The sequence below is a fragment of the Camelus dromedarius genome, chromosome 23, assembly GCF_036321535.1.
Source record: "Camelus dromedarius isolate mCamDro1 chromosome 23, mCamDro1.pat, whole genome shotgun sequence".
Classification (NCBI taxonomy): domain Eukaryota; kingdom Metazoa; phylum Chordata; class Mammalia; order Artiodactyla; family Camelidae; genus Camelus; species Camelus dromedarius.
The window spans coordinates 8,400,460-8,418,400 of record NC_087458.1 but is presented as its reverse complement, the minus strand read 5'-3'; the positions used below and the strand labels follow the sequence as shown (position 1 = coordinate 8,418,400).

The window sequence follows — 17,941 nt, the reverse complement described above, 5'->3', positions numbered from 1 at the left end:
GTCAGGATTCTCATGTACTGAGACAGGAATTAGATCTGGAAAACCTCAGGGAAGTGGAAGCTAGGGACATTTTAACTGTTTACATTATTCCTTTATTTTAAAGCAACGTTGCAACAAACTCCCACATCTTTTAGAAATATATTTGGCTGCTAGTGAGAGAGATCTAATCATGGTGACCTAAACAAATAATGGGCTTGTTTTTCTCTTGTGTTCAGAAAAAATCTGTAGGAAGCAGGGCAGAGCGGGAATGGTAATTCTATGAAGCATCAATGTCCCAGGCTCCTTGTGTTTTTCTGTTCTGTCTGTGGCTTCCATCCTTAATGTCACAAAATGGCTGCTGGAACTTTAACCATCATGTACAAGTTCCAAACACTGGAAAGAAGGAAAGAGGGAAAGTGTGAGAGGGCTTTTCCTTTAATCCTTCCCAGTAACTTCTATTTACATTTCATTGGCTCTCTGTCTTACAGGGGAATCTGGGAAATGTCAACTTTTAGTTAGACACATCACTACCTCCAGATAGTTAAAAAGGATAGAGACCAGATAGGTAAAAAGCAATTTTAGCCATAGCACCCTTAAACATGGTTTCCTGAGCATTTAGATGGCTTTGCTCCTGTTAAGATATTCTACCTAGAAGTAGAATTTCAATGTCAAAATGCATTGTGCATTGACAGCATTGATATACTGTCAAATTACTTTCCCAAAAGGCTGTGCATATTTGCATTCCTACCAACAGTATATGAGAGTTCCCATTTTCCCACGGCCTTGTCAGTACGGGCCATGATTATCTTGATTGCCAGTTTGATATATGAAAAGTGATTATCTTCTTTCACTTTAATTTCCCTAATGACTAGTGAATTTGAGCATCTCTTCCAAGTTAACTTGTTGGCTTTGACAAACAAAGGTTTGTCCAGGGAAAAGACTCTTCCCTTCTCTCCCATCCATGCTGTCCTTCACCCCCTCATCCCAACTACCCCAAACAAGACTAGGCTTATAGGGAGTGATTAGATCTAGAGATATGTAGAAATTTGATTTAGCCAATACAGACAGGGTCTGTGACATAGTGTCTGAAGGAGAAATTGAGTTTTCTTGTGGATGGAGTAAAATTCTAAGAAGAAAAGGCCCAGAGAGATGCTTGCTAATCAGAGTCATGAGGTCTGGGGGAGGAGAGAGACAGAGAAGTTGCTGTTTGGGATGTTCTGGGAAGTTGTTGATTCAATTCCCGTACTTGGCTCATAATGAGGGGCTCTGTCCAGAGTTGGTCCAGTAGGGGGAGGAGTGGCAATGTCTGAGGAGAGGAAGAACATCAGCTCAGCCCTTGCCAAAGCTTGGTTGACTTATGGTGTTACAGACTCTTCCAGCCTGATATAGAAAACCCCCAAGCACCACCGATTAATGATGCCTTTGTCCTTGAATATTCCAATGATAGGGAGTCATCTGATCTGGCATCTCTTGGAATGAACATGTACATAACTCAGAAGTCAGCTTGATTACGCATGGTCTGAAACTCACTTTTGTATCCTAGGATGATCAAAAGCCCCATCCTTGGTCTTCAGTAATATTTGAACTCGACATCCTCATACTCCCCTCCCAATGCCTTCTCCATCACTAAATCCCTCCTGATGCTTCAGATCTGCCCTATTTGCATTCCACTGAAATGATCCACTTGAGCTCATCATCTTATTAGCCTAATAACATCACTGAACATCTGGAGGTTGTCACAAGAGGAACCACACTGCGTAGCCTCTACCACCTTGTCAGTACTTCCCTCACTGTCTCCTTTCAAAGTCAACTTCTCCTGGCAAGTGACTGTTCCTTCAGAGAGAGAATCCAGCCTCTTCACTCTAATTGCTTGTCTCATGTCTTCCTCATGCTGACTTCCTCAACCTCTGGAATTTGGGTGAATAAATTTTTCTCCATCTCATTACATCTTCTCAGAAAAATACTTGCAAATTTTCTTCTACTAGTTGACAAAAAGAAGACAAATCACAATATTTAATTATGGGTCTGGGTTCCTCCATCCTGTGTGGTATCACATTTCCTCTTTTTTTAATGCTGGGGCTGAACTCTTCTGTGGGGCACTTTTAATATTTCTGTAATTTTATGGTCCTTTATGGCTCTGGTTCTTTTCTTGGGTGTACCAGCTCATCAAATCTCGCCTTCTCTATCCAGCCCAAGTAGTGGTCCCACTGCACCAGCAGGATGTTCTAGGGAATTCAAGCCGGGACATAGGCAACTGCTGTTTGATCAAGCCTGGCAGCATTCAGGTTTAGAGATGATCTTTTACCACATACTTGGCCTGTTCAGAGTGAGGGACCAGCCTGGTATCCTGCTCCTACTCACTAGAGGAGAGCATCTTTGGTGGATGCCCTTCCTCTTACAAAAGGAGCAGAAGAGTTTATCTACTAAGGTGTTTTACCTGTAGATCTAAAATCACTCATCAGTTTGACTCCCCTCATTTCTTGATCTTCATTTTTGGACTCCCCTGGTGGAGTTCGCCTCTGGTGCAGTCTGCTATACAATACCCTTTCTTGCCTCAGCTGAAACAAGTGGGTAGGCTTTTCTGCCTCCCAGGATCTAGGCAGTGCTTCAGTTTATCTGAATCTGCACCACATATACGAGGACGGCTCGGTACTAAGGGCAGGTGGTCATCTCCGTGATAACTCCTTGCCCCCACCCCATGTCCATGAAAATTAATTAGTGGACACAGCATATGATAATGCTTCTTACAAATTTGGTCTGAGGCCTCTTCTGTTTTTCAGGGTGGGAGCTCTTTATCCCCCTACCCAGAAGTTTGCTTTGTAGAAATCTGACTGTAGGGGCCCAAAGTACTTCTACTACCTCCAGATCCCCTAAAGCTGAACAGATGCCTCCCATGCAGCCCAGTATTTTGGTATCTTTGACAAATATTGCCACCGTCTCTTCTTCCTCCTCAAATAGCTTCACCCAGAACAATGATTTGGAGGCCCGTCTGGTGAAGTCTAAGCCTCGTCTATAAGCTTCATTATAAATTCTCTTGCGATGCCATGGTCTAGCAAGCAATGCCCTCCTCTCATTCATTGTCTCATGGACTAAATCTCTCTAATCTCAACACATGTGTCAAGGCCTCTTCTTCCTTTTGAGGGATGTGTGGTCAGAAACCAAACACGCAAGTTTCTCTGACTGTCAACATTACCAAACACCTGTGAAAATCCTGTCAGACATTGACTTCACAGAGAAAGAGACATTCATAGCTTTAAACCCAGAGATGGTTCATAATACTGGACATCACAGACTTTCTTTAATCCCTATCAGTTCTCTGCCTCCAAAGCCACACTGTAGCATGCCTTGGGTCCCAGGCATTGCACTTCTTGCAAACGTCTCTTGCTTCTGATGGCAGGTTCCCCTCAGCTGCAGTACTAGAGCCTGTCTGATGGTTGTTCCCGCAGCTGCAAGAGTCCGTTTTCGGGAATCTCCATTTTATCCAGTGCAATATGAATCGCACTCAATTCAAGTGGAGGTACTTCTCCCACGGACTTTTTGCAGTGTACTTAATAATAACATCACCACCTGCTATTGTTAATGCATCTCAGTGTCCCCTGGAATGGTTCTTACCTGGTCTCCGCCCACCAGGAAGGTTGAGCTGCTCGGACGGACACTGTTGGGAAAGGAGATTAGCTCAGAACAGTGATTGCACAATTCGGAGAGACAACCTTGCTCCCCTACCCACCTGGAAGATGACGATGTCCTCAGATACGTAGAATCCTCTTTTGAATTGCAATCTGCATGTTTTTGGAGTAGCCTTAGTTCTAATTTTCACACAGCTGCATGGCATGCCCCCCTGGCGGGGGGCAGGGGGGTGCGCGCACGTGTGCATTTCCTTGCAGAGGCTGGGGTCTTAGGTATGATAAGCTTCCCTAGTTCCCTCTAGTCTCTGGGAGTTTAACTGCTATAGGGTGGAGCTTATAGGCCAAGCTGGGGACATTTAAAAGAAGTGGCATATGAGACACAGGTTTATCTTGTTTGAATAAATAATTTGGGCAAACAGGCTGCTTTGTTTATACGGGGATAATGGTGGTATAGGAAAAGGAAGGAGAGATAATATGTTATATAAGAAATGATAACCTTATAATATCTTTCGTAGGTTCAGGTAAGCTAGCTGAAATTACTCTAACCTTTCCCATGAAACAAAGCATACATTTATTGCCAGATTATACAGGTAATAATTGCTTCTGCTTTCTTTTCCTGTGGGAGAAGAATCATCCATCTCCTTTCTCACCAAGTTTCATGTTATACGAAAAAAGGAACCTGGCACATTGCAATTTAGATGATGAGAGGGCTGTGGAGGACATACAGGAGCATGTCCCCTGGTCTGAGGCCAGAGAGAAGGGTGAGGATGGGGGAGGGGAGGCTCTTCCAGACATTCAAAAAATTGGGTGGGAGGTCGTAAGAAGCTTAGAGAAAGGGTGATGACTTGGGGAACTCTTCTTCAATTTCTTTAGCAATAAGTGTTAAAAACAGCAAGGTGCTTGACACAGGACGTGACATATTGCAGGCACTTGATCAACTGCCCTGGGGGAGGGGGCCAAGGAAAATGTCCAGGTTTCTGCAGTGGGCCATTGGCTGAGAGTAGGAACCCAGCAACAGGTTGGAAATTGAAGATAATGAATGTGACATTGGGCATGCTGAGTATGAGCGCCAGCGGAGACGTCTAGTAGAGAGCTGGATGCAGGGTCTGATGCTAAGCAGAGGGTATGGGATGGAGATATACACTTTGGGATTAGCAGCATGTGAATGATATCTGGAGCCCACAGGGTAGCTGTCCTAGTGAGAGAATAAAATGAGATGAAAAATAGGACAAGACAAAACTACTGGAAGCACCAGCATTTGCAGAAAGCAAAGAGGTAGAGGAAGAACGGTCAGTAAAGGAGCCCAAGCAGGATGGCAGAGGGGAATGAGGAGACCTAGGGTGTATGATATGAATGAGACCAAGGGAAAAGAGAGTTTAGGAAGGAAGAGTCAACAGTGTCAAATGCTAGAGAGGTTGCTGGTGACCTCCCGATGTTCTAAGGAGAACTGGTGGAGGGAGGCCAAGTAGTGAGTGTCTTGGAGCAAGTGTAGAATTAACTGTGATGTGGAAGAGAGAAAAATGGGACAACTGGAGGTGTGAGTTTAAGGGAGTGTTAAGAAAGGAGAGTACTGAGAATGTTTAAGAGCTACAAGAAAGGAGTGAGCAGGACTAGTGGAAAATGCCAGAGAGAGAGGAAATACATTAGACAGTAAATTTCCTGGAAAAGGAAGGCACTTAAAGGGTAGGTGAAAATACTAACTTTAGATGCTGGGAGCTCAGTGTCTTTTGTGGGGCAGGAAAGACAGTTAAAACAGTTGTAAACAAATGCAGGTCAGTTAAAGATTAAGCGGCCTGAACTTGAAGGCATCACTTTCTGACTTCTTTCTTACTCCCTGAGAAATAGGGAGCTCTGTCAGTTGCCAGGAGTGATAAGGTAGAAAGGAGGTTTGGAAGGACGTGACAAAAGTCAGCCATGTGATGAAAAGATGGGCTCAATTTCCTGGATTTGAATCCTGATTCTGATACTTCCCAATAGTATGGACTCGAGCACATGATTTACTCTATATCTCCTTCTACTAATCTGTAAAATGGGGGTAGTGATATCTGTCTCACAGAGTGTTTATGAGGATTAGATAAGTTTAAGGCATGCAGAATGACTAGGACTGTACCAAGGCCCATGGCAAACACTCAATCAGTGTTATTAGTAATTTATATTATGTTTAATTAGCTACCAAACACATAGATGATTGCTGGGTGGTGTTGAAGACTGGTTAAGGCTAGGTATTGAGAATTTATAATGGCTTTTCCCTGGAAGTTGATGATTCTGTCAAGCAGTCTGAGTGTGGTACAGAGGTGGAGGAGAGTTGGGTCAATCTAGGATTGCCAAGTAGGTGAGACTGAATAGTGGTGGAACATATTTAAGTACCAACTTAATTACTCATTTTCTCCTTGATCTACCACTATTTGTGTCTTATGATAAACTTGTGCAGAACTATTTAGCACAGAAAGTAGCTGAGAGTTCAATCAATCCAGTTCTTCCTCATGACAGCTTGCTTTCCATCAGCATTATTCCAAGGAGATTTTAACTCAAATTGCCAGTATATTTGACCATCAATATCAGTATTATAATTTTACCAACAATGCCAATTGTTATGGACTGAGCCATGTCTTCCCAAAATTCATACAGTGACACCACCCTAATGGGATTGTGTTTGGAGAAAGAGCCTTTAAAGAGGTAATTAAAGTTAAATGAGGTCATAAGGATGGGGCCCCCATCCAATATGGCTGGTGACCTTGTAAGAAGAAGAAGAGGTACAAGTGATACATGCATGCACAGAGGAAAGGCCGTGTGAGGACACAGCGTGAAAGTAGTTTTCTGAAAGCCAAGAACCGAGGTCTCAGGAGAAACCAAACCCGCCAACACTTTGATCTTGGACTTTCATCCTCCAGCACCATGAGAAATAAAATTTCTGTTGTTTAAGCAACCTATTCTGTGGTATCTTGTTATGGCATCCCTGGCAGACTAATACACCGGTGTTACAGCATACCTCGGTCTAGTGGTATACATAACCTGAAAAATACATAACCTGGGGACTATCCCTCTTGTTTGTAGATGGAAGATTTCTTGTTGGCATTTTGTGCCTCAAAGGGTATAAGAGAATATGCCTAGATCCAGCTTATTTCTGTTTTTGGTAGTACCCCCACATCCACGAATTTCATGAACTCAGGTGGCTACCTCAAGTGAGTGCACCAACAAGATACATACTTGCTGGTTCCAATCACCTTCCAGTCCTGGAAGGGGGTTCTTTTGATATGCATCAAAGTATCTTTCCTTATTCACTCCTTATACTCCCATAGTCATTTCCATAGGACCACATTCCATATAGACATCACATATGGCCAGTTTTCCATTACACTTTTGCTTGATTATATGGCTAGGTCAATGGCCACTACCCGTGAGTCAATAAAAATCCAAACATGGGGCAGACATCCTGCAATTAATGCCACGTGAATTGTTTTATTTTACCTTCTTCAAACTATTGCCTTTCCAAGCAATATGTCATCTATTCATCATGTAGCTGTCATCCATTAAGCAAGCAGATCTTTGCTGATCAACAGAGAGTTGGTCATAGGGCACTTCCCAAGTGGCCCAAGTGGATTTAGCAACTCCTCAGGTGTTTCCAAAGTTGGTCCCTGGGGAGGACAGCCCACTTGCTCATGTATTCTCCTTGCGTTCCCTTGGTAGTAGGTTCCTGTATAAACCATTTCCATTTTATTATGAAACTCTTGTTGGCACTGGCCTCCCCATTAGAATATTTCTCTGTCATCACTCAAGACACTAAGTATTTCAGGATTATCTTAAATCCTTCAGTCATAAGAGTAGTCTTAATTAGCATCCAATAGCAAGCTTGTTGTCTCCCAAATAATTGCCTCTCAAACTTCTGATCCAAAATCCCAGCAGTCACTGCTAGGTAGTACTCACTAGCTTTTGCCATAAGCCCCTAGTTTTTCCTCCACATAGGGTTATTGTACAGAAGATTTGTCTGTACAACACCCGAGCTAGTGGAACATTAATAGAACGTTAATTAAAGTGCTGATCTCTGTGTGTCAACCAGATATTCTATACTGATTCAGATTAATGACTTGTAGGCTCAGGCAATCTTATTGTTTCTCAGTTAGCATGTTCTCTCAATATTGACTGAAGGGTAAATTTACATGTCTTTTGTTTTACAATGTTAGGTAGAGAAAGCATTCCCAATTCAGACACAATATTCGTCCCCATAAGACATTCAGGTAAAGGAGATACAACCACTTCACACATTAAATCTGTTCAAATATTCCAATTTTCATCCAAACTTTCAACTTTATCTCATTGCCTGTTACATCCCTATATCCTCCCATTCTAATTGTAGTGCCTGTTAGGACTTCATCAATAGGTTTTTGGAACCACAGCTCATGGGAATCCCAGTCAGAGTCTCAGAAACAGCTCTTTTCCACTCCCTGACCATACACCAGTGCCTGTGCATATGGCCTTGAGTCTCCTTTGGTCAGTCTTTCTCTTAACTAGACTGTAGGATCGTTGCCTAGGGTGCTTTGAGGTCAGGTTTCTCATTTTCAACTTTCTCCTCTAGACTTTTAAATGTCTCCAAACTAGAGTGAATAAAGCAGACTTGAGGGGGCCCTTCAACATTGTGGGACCAGCAGAGGTTCCCACTGATCCACCTAACTTCCAAGAGAGCTGCAGTAAGACATTTTTGACTGCTATTTTGACTACTAATGTCTGCTCTATTCATCTCAATTCTTAAAAAACATTTAAAGATTTTCCAACCCTCCTAGATAAGTCCCTTGACGCCCCTTTTCCTTCCCCCATTCTCTTGTAAATCACTCTAATTCTGTTCATTATCTGTTATTTCAGCATAAGTTTTCTCCTAGGTAGCATCCCTGAAGCTAGCAGCTGTGGTTTGAAGTGGTTGGAATTGAAACTTGGCCCAGCATGAGGATCCACTCTAATATTCTCTATAACTTTTATTGTAGCTGTTAGAGATAACCATTACCAGTGGATTGTGTATCTAGCTTTTTTCTTGTTACTTTGAATTTTCTTACGCATTCAGCAAACCAATTCTTCAGGAATTGGATCCACCATTTCTAAATTTAACTGATGACTTTAACCTCTAATAACTGATTTCAGCACAGCTGTAATTCCATACTAGGGGTGACCTTGAGGACATACAGGAGTCAAAGATTTCTCATCCTTTGCCTCTCATTCTTACAATTCTCAAACCACATGTTTCAGTGTCAGGATTGTTGCAGGGAATCCCTCTTCTGACACCAACTGTGAGAGCTAGGCTCCCTACAAAGTTAGAGGGCACTGTCCACACAATACCACCTATATCTCTGACACCAACTGCAAGTTTGAGAGGTTCCCCCAAACCCCTCAAGTTCTGAAAGCTTTGTTAGGACTCACAGAATTCCTTTGTGACAAGGACTGTGAAATAACATTCATATTTTAAGGCAAGATTAAAAAATTTAAACATAATTTATATGGAACCATCAAAGACCTAGAATTGCCAAAGCATTACTGAAGAGAAAGAAAGAGGCTGGAGGAATAACTCTCCCAGACTTCAGACAATACTATAGAGCTACAGTCATCAAGACAGCATGGTATTGGTACAAAAACAGACATATAGACCAATGGAACAGAATAGAGAGCCCAGAAATGAACCCACAAACTTTTGGTCAATTAATCTTCGACAAAGGAGCCAAGACTATACAATGAAATAAAGACAGTCTCTTCAGCAAATGGTGTTGGGAAAACTGGACAGCAGCATATAAAACAATGAAGCTAGAACACTCTTTTACACCATACACAAAAATCAACTCAAAATGGATCAAAGACTTAAACATAAGACAAGATACAATAAACCTCCTAGAGGAAAATATAGGCAAAACATTATCTGACATACATCTCAAAAATTTTCTCCTAGAAGAAATAAAAGCAAGAATAAACAAATGGGACCTAATGAAACTTACAAGCTTCTGCACAGCAAAGGAAACCATAAGTAAAACAAAAAGACAACCTACGGAATGGGAGAAAACCTTTGCAAATGAAACCGACAAAGACTTGATCTCCAGAATACATAAGTAGCTCATACGACTTAATAAGAAACAACAAAACAACCCAATCCAAAAATGGGCAGAAGACCTAAACAAGCAATTCTCCAAGTAAGACATGCAAATGATCAAAAGGCACATGAAAAAATGCTCAATATCACTACTTATCAGAGAAATGCAAATCAAAACTACAATGAGGTATCACCTCACACCAGTCAGAATGGCCATCATTCAGAAATCCACAAATGACAAATGCTGGAGAGGCTGTGGAGAAAGGGGAACCCTCCTACACTGCTGGTGGGAATGCAGTTTGGTGCAGCCACTATGGAAAACAGTATGGAGATTCCTCAAAAGACTGGGAATAGACTTACCATATGACCCAGGAATCCCACTCCTGGGCTTATATCCAGAAGGAACCCTACTTCAGGATGACACCTGCACCCCAACGTTCATAGCAGCACTATTTACAAAAGCCAAGACATGGAAACAGCCTAAATGTCCATCAACGGATGACTGGATAAAGAAGAGGTGGTATATTTATACAATGGAATACTATTCAGCCATAAAAACCGACAACATAACACCATTTGCAGCAACATGGATGCTCCTGGAGAATGTCATTCTAAGTGAAGTAAGCCAGAAAGAGAAAGAAAAGTACCATATGAGATCACTCATATGTGGAATCTAAAAAACAAAAACAAAAAAAAGCATAAATACAAAACAGAAATAGGCTCATAGACATAGGATACAAACTTGTGGTTGCCATGGGGGCAGAGGGTGGGAAGGGATAGACGGGATTTTAAAATTGAAGAATAGATAAACAAGATTATACTCTAAAGCACAGGGGAATATACACAAGATCTTATGGTAGCTCACAGAGAATAAAATGTGACAATGAATATATATATGTTCATGTATAACTAAAAAATTGTGCTCTGCACTGGAATTTGACACAACATTGTAAAATGATTATAAGTCAATAAAAAAATGTTAAAAAAAAAAAAAAAGAGAGAGGGAAGGGTGGGAAGGGGGTAGAGGGGGCCTGTATGAGACTTGCTTTCCATTGCCCTGTGGTGATCAGGGTATGAGATGCTTAAACTTTGACCTCATATAAGAAGTTTCTGACCACAGGTACCACAGTTTGCAAGATAGTTCCCCATTACTATGTGGAGTAGAAGGGAATCCAGCCAGTACTGAAAAATCTCTTGTACGGGATGCTTCAGAGCAGTTTGTAGTGGAGGACAGACTGGACTGCAGGTGACTTGCTTGAAACCACACGGTGGGATGAGAGAGGGGCTGTGATGTTGGGGGATGATTCCTGACTTTGTTGTCACAAGTCCAGACACTGCCCCTTGATTAGCTGTGTGACTTTTATAAGTCATGTAACCCCTTTTGGACTCCTGTTTCATATCTATAATATGATTTTATAACCAGTGACCTGACTTTCTTGAGTGTGTGGAAGTGAAGTCAAACCCGCAGACTATAAGGCCTTGAATACTGGTTCCCAGGACAAGGTAAATACCAATATTTGCACTGGGGATGTGGGAAGTTTACACCTTGAACAAGAAATTTATTCTTTGATCACAGCTTCTGAGGTAGGCAATCAACAAGTTCAAGTTTATGGAAAATCAGAAAGGAAACTTGACTCATTAAATGACATAGGGACCGAATCCAGGAGGAGCCTAGTCCAACCTTTCTATAAAGCATGATTTCTGTGCCTGACCACAGACTGACACTGGCGTTAACCCAAAGAAGCCACTAACAGCTAGGGAGTGGATATGAGGGCAGGGGGTGTGAAAACACCAAAGTAGTTGTGACTGCAGAGAATGGGGCCTGTCCAACACAGCGCCCGGCAAATCATAGACTGAAGGTGTCTGCACATTTATTCTACAGTTGTTTACTAAGCTCATGCTGTAAATGCTGAAAGTAAGATGAAGGACTTTTCTCCTACAGTGGTGTGGCTGTCTCCTCAGAACTAGCTTGCTGGCCAGTGGTCAGATAAAAACTGGCTTGCTAGCCCCACTCTGGAAGAATTGTGCAAAAGGTTCCTGGTGAGGCGGGAAGCCCCATAAAAAGACCAGCAAGACCCCTAGGCAGGGCCACTGCTCTCCTCCCAGCACCGTCATGTTCCCTGGCCAGGAAGCTCTATCTCACCTTCTGCCTCTAAAGTGGCTAACTTACACCTAAAATCTATTGGTTCCCTGAGCTCACTTCTGATTGGTTATTTCTCTCACTCTTGATTGGTCTATTTCTACAAAGCTTGTTCCTGGTTGGTCAACTTCTGTTATACTTTATTTGCATATGATGTTGCAAAGTGTAAAACTGGCACCCTATAAAAGGCCTGTGTAAACCTACAGACGGGGGCCAGAGCTTGAAGTGTTAACTCCTCTGGGCCCGCTGGTGTAATAAACCTGAGTTCTCCAACTCTCCAAGTGTTGCTTGGTCTCTCGCTGGGATCCAGGTTGCTGTCACAAGTGAGCTGTAACACCGGGCTGTGACACACTTTTCTGCAACACTAGAACTCATGCTTTTAATTTTCTCTTGACTCTCTTCATTCTGATGTTTCCTCTGCAACTGAACAGGCTGATGGGACTCTGCTCGGAAGACCTCCAGCTCTGCTGTGTCTCCTTGGCCCTCGGCTAAAACAGCCTCCTTTTCAGTGAGTGGCCTGGGCTCCTGGGAAGGGATAGCAATTGTGTGGAGCTGGAGTGGAGCCGGGGAAGGGGGGCTGCTGACCCCTAGGCGGGCTTCTTATGTTCTGATGTCTTTGGTGACTTATGTTCTGATGTCTTTGGTGAACAAAAAAGAAAAACACTGTCTAATAATTTGTAAATGTGTGTTTGGCTTAGAGCTCTGGGATAAATAAACAACAACAACAAAATGGCCTTTTGGTGGTGACAAGGCTGAGAACACTGAGCTCGGCATGGTTGGCTGCATTGAGAGAAACATTTACCAGGGAGGTGAGCCTGCTTCTGCTGCATTACCAGAGAAGCTACTAACCTGGTGTGACCCTGTGTCTGCTGGCAAGGAGCAGAGGAAGAAAGGATCTTTGTCACCCTGGGCTCCAGAAGGTGAAAACAGCACAAAGAGAGAGAGGCTGGATTTGATGCAAGAGTTAAGAGGGAACTACTGTTGATTTCCCAATGTAGTGATAGGGTCAGAAAAATGAACAAAACTTTGTATTAAAATGTATGAAAGTTTTTATTATTTGAACACATTTTTAACTCAATCTTGTTTACTACCATGCCTTCTCTTACTTCTTTGGTGTTTTGTTTTGTGTTTTTGGGGTTTCTTTTTTTGTGTGTGTGTCTTTTCTTTTTGAAGATGAGATGTTTTGTAGATCACAGTGCTCTTGTTGCTTTCTCTTTCTTTCTAAGTCTTCTTTCAACTTCCTCACAGCTGGTCCTCACCATCCCCTTCCGGTGGAACCTCCCTGCAGCTTGAAGGCAGAGCCTCCTCTCTCCCTGGTTCCCTCCTTTCCGGCAGGTGGGGAGTCTGGCTGGGATGCTGTTTAACCCTCAGCTGGCCAGGAGTCCCTACCCTTCTAAACCCCTCTGAACTCACTTTCCCTTTCCCAGGAGAGGAAGTTGGAGGATGAGCCCCCAGGAACTGCCCAGATTCTGGTGATGAGTCAGCCGAAGGGGGACAGGCACAGGGCGGGACAGCTGATGGGCAGCTCCTGCAGGGGAGGAGCGCTGGCTGGGAGAGAGGAGACCTGGAGGTTAAGTCTGGCTCTGCCCTGTGTGACCAGGACAAGTTCACCTCCCGGGGAGCCTCCTCCTCTGGGACAGGAGGGACCTGGGCTGTCCCCCTCTAAGTCTTCTCCCAGCTGGGACGTCCTGGGATTCGGTGCCTCCACCCAGACAGGACTCTCCTGTGGGTGCTTCAAAGCCTCTGCTCTGTCTCTTCATCCTGTCCTGTCCTCTTCCTGTGTCCTGATAGGGACTGACAGCCAGTGAACCTGTTTAGGACACCTATGAAGAAAAGACCTCTGGCCATCTCTGTGGTCACTTCCTCAGCCCTCCAAGGACAGAGGGAAACTTCATCTTTAAGATTACTCCACCTGGCCCTCTGTCTTCTCTGTGTCTGCGCCTGGGAGGGATCTTGGGACCCAGTGTCCTCAGATCACCTGGCTGAAAGACATTATCTCTTTCCCCACAGTGTACGGAAACTTGGTCTGCAAACCACTCTCAGGAAGGCATGCTACAGCTGTGTTGCTTAGAAGCAGCTAATAATTCCAAAGTTCCTGTTTGTACGGCAGAAAATTTACCTTCATTCTGGCTGATGCCAGGTGGTGAGCCCTCTTACCCGTGTTTGTGGGGAGTAATGCAAACATTGTTTTTGCTAGAATTACCTTGGAAAACCTCTTAGAAAGATGTCACATTGGAAACTGAAATACTGTTCCTCAGTAAGACCAACTACCACACTTCTGCTGTTGGAACAAAGGCTGTTTCTTAAAGAGGTCATATTAAATGGAGTACTTATAGTTAGTGTCCACTGTTACACTAAGAATTGTTTATTTAAACATTAGATTAATAATTTTAACATTAGATTCTCATTGGTTATTTATAATGTTTTTAATGTGCTATTAGTCTCAGATTAATGGTATTTTGTTGATGATTTTTGTGTCTCTATTAATATGATATATTGGTCTATAATTTTCTCTTCTTGTGATTTCCTTCTCTGCTTTTGGTATCAGGGTAATATTGTCCTCATAGAACGAGTTAGGAAGTGTTCTCTTATCCACTTTTAATTCTAATTTTAGAAGAATTGAAAAGAATTGATGGTAATTCTTTAACTGTTTGATAGAATTCATCAGTGAGGTGACCTGGTCCTGGACTTCTCTTTGTTAGAATGTTTTTGATCACTAATTCAGTCTCTTTATTTCCTGTATGTTTGTTGTGATTTTCTATTTCTTCTTGATTCAGTTTTGGTAATTTGTATGTCTAGAAATTTGTCCATTTTATCTAGGTTATATAATTTGTTGGTATATAATTGTTCATGACAGTCTCTTATAATCCTGTTATTTCTGTGAGTTTGGTATTGTTTCCAATTTCATTTCTGTGATTAGTGATTTGTGTCTTTATTTTATTTTCCTTTGTCAGTCTCACTAACGGTTTGTCAGTTTTGTTAATTTTTTTTCAAATAACCTACTTTTGGCTACGTTGATTCTCTCCAGTGTCTTTCTACCATCTATTTCATTTATCTTGGCTCTAATCTGTATTATCTCCTTCCGTCTGTTAATTTTTGGACTTTATTTGCACTTCTTTTTAGGTGCAAAGTTAAATCATTGACTTGAGATCGTTTTTCTTTTTAAAGGTACTCATTTACTGCTATCAATTTCCCTCTGGGTACTACTGCCTTTGCTGCATCCCATGTTTTGGCAGTTTTGTTTCCATTCTCCTACATCTCATAGTATTTTCATTTTTTTGTTTTTAGTGACGTATAATTGACTTATTATATTATACCTGCAGATGTACAACATAGCAATTTGATACTTTACATTTTAGTAATTTTGTATACTACAAACTGATCACCACAATAACTCTAGTTACTATCTGTCACCATATGATGTTATTAAAATATTATTCACTAGATTCCCCATGGTGTGTATTATATCCCTATGGCTTAATTGTTTCATAACTGGAAGTTTGTACCTTTTAAGCCCCTTCACCTGTATCATCTATTGCCCAACCAACACTGCTTCTAGGAGCCACCAGTTTGTTTTCTGTATCCATGAGACTGCTTCTGTTTTGTTAAGTTTGTTCATTTGTTTTTGTTTATTAGATGCCACATATAAGTGAAACCAGGAAGTATTTGTCTTTATTTGTTTGATTTATTTAACTTAGCATAATATTCTGTAAGTCCATTCAAGTTGCTGCAAATGGCAAGATTTCATTAATTTTTTTATGGCTCAGTAATATTCTGTTGTATATATCCGCTTCATCTTCTTGGTCCATTTATCTATCAGTGGATAATTAGGTTAATTTCATACCCTGGCTATTGAAAAGAATGCTGCAATAATAGTGCACATTTCTTTTCAAATTAGTGTTTTCATATTCTGCATATAAACACAGAGAAGTGGAATTGCTAGATCATATGGTAATTCTTTTAAACTTCTGAGGAGACTTCACACTGTTTTCCATAGTGGCTGAGCCAGTTGACACTCCAATCAGCAGTGCATGAGGGTCCCCTTTTCCCACATACTTGCCAACACTTGTTATTTCTTGTCTTCTTATAATAGCCATCCTGACAGGTGTGAGGTGATATCTCATTTTGGGTTTCCCTAATGACTAGTGATTTTGAACATCTTTTCACGTGCCTGTTGGCCAACTGTATGTCGTCTTAGGAAAGATTTCTCCTCAGATCCTGCTCATTTTTTAATTGTTTGTTTAGTTTTATATTGACATGTATGAGTTCTTTATATATTTTGGATATTAACCCCTTATCAGATATATCATTTGCAAATATCTTTTCGCATTTAGGTTGCCTTTTCATTTTGTTGACAGTTGTTTTTTCACTGTGTAGAAGCTTTTTAGATTGATGTAGTATCATTTGTTTACTTTTCTTTTGTTGCCATTGTCTGAGAAGACAGGTGCAAAAAAATATTGCTGAAAATGATGTTAAAGGTCATGTGTTTTTTGTTTTCTTCTAGGAGTTTTACAGTTTCAGGTCTCATGCTTAAGTCTTTAATCCATTTTGAGTTTATTTTTGTTTACGATGTAAGAAAATGGTTTAGTTTCATTCTTTTACATGCACCTGTCCGTTTTTTTCAGCATCACTTATTGAAGAGGTTATTTTTCTCCATTGTCAGTTCTTTCTCTCTTTCTTTTAGGTTGTCCAATTTGATGCTGTATCATTGTTTGTAGTAGTCTCTTGTGATTCTTTGCATTTCTTTGGTATCAGTTGTAACTTCTTTTCCTTCATGTCTCAATTCATTTATTTGAGCCTTCTCTATTTTTTATGAGTCTGATTGAAGGTTTGTCAATTTTTTATCTTTTAAAAGATCTAGTTCTTAGTTTTATTGATCTTTTCTATTTTGGGGGGGGGTGTCTCTATCCTATTTGTTTCTGCTCTGATCTTTGTTATTTCCTTTCTTCTACTGACTTTGGGTGGGGTTTTTTTGTTTTGTTTTTGTTTTTTCTAGTTCCTTCAGGTATAAATTTAGATTGTTTATTTAAAGTTTTTCTTGTTTATTGAGGTAGGCCTGTATACCTAGGAATTCCCCTGTCAGAATTGTTTTCATTATGTCCCATAGATTTGGGGAAGTTTTGTTTTCCTTTTTATTGTTTCAAGATATTATTTGATTTTTTAAAACTTGCTAGCCCATTGATTGTTTAGTAGGATGTTTAGTCTCCACATGTTTGTGTTTTTTCCAGTTTTCTTGTATTTGATTTCTAGCTTCATAACTAACATATTGTTAGAAAAGATGCTTGACATGATTTTAATTTTCTTAAATTTATTGAGATTTGCTTTGTAGACTACTGTGTAATCTATCCTTGAGAATGTTCTATACGCACTTGAAAAAAAATGTGTATTATGCAGTTTATGGATGGAATGTTATGTATATCTCTGTTAATTCATCTTCCCTAATGTGTCATTTAAGGTCAATGTTTCCTAATTGATTTTTGGTCTGGATGATCTATCCATTGAAGTAAGTGAGGCATTAAAGTCTTTTGAAATTTTTGTATTACTATCAATTTCTCCCTTTATGTCTGTTAATAGTTGCTTTATATTTAAGTGCTCCTAGGTGGGTGCATAAATGTTTACAAATGGTATATCTTCTCCCAGGATTGACCCCTTTATCATAATGTAATGCTCTCCTTTGTCATTTGTTACAGTCTTTTTTTAAAGTCTATTTTGTCTAATACAAGTGTTGTTAACTGAGCTTTCTTTTCATTTTCATTTGTTTCTTAGAGGCAATGTATAGATGTGTCTTTTTTTATCCATTCAGTCTTGATTGGTCCATTTACATTAAAGTGATTATTGATAACTATGTACTTATTGCCATTTTGTTCATTGTTTTCTGGTTATTTATCTGTTCTTTTCTTCTTCTCTTGGTTCTTCTCTTCTGGTTTGATGAATTTTTAGTGTTATGTTTGGGTTCCTTTCTCTCTCTCGTGTGTGTGTGTGTCTACTCTGTGTTTTGGTTTGTGGTTACAATGAGGTTCATGTATACTGACAGTTTATTTAAGATGATAGTCACTTAAGTTCAAATGCATTCTAAAAGTACTACATTTTTCCTTCTCTGCCTCCACATTTTATGTCTTTGGTGTCATATCA

At 40.8% G+C, this 17,941-nt stretch overlaps 1 long non-coding RNA gene across 1 annotated transcript; it reads left to right on the top strand.

The window, feature by feature from the left end:
• Positions 1-12,035: 12,035 nt before the first annotated feature.
• On the top strand, positions 12,036-14,272 carry LOC135318928 (uncharacterized). The gene is made up of 3 exons (XR_010377395.1): positions 12,036-12,317; positions 12,508-12,729; positions 13,820-14,272. It is a non-coding gene; the product is annotated as an uncharacterized LOC135318928 (long non-coding RNA).
• Positions 14,273-17,941: the final 3,669 nt, after the last annotated feature.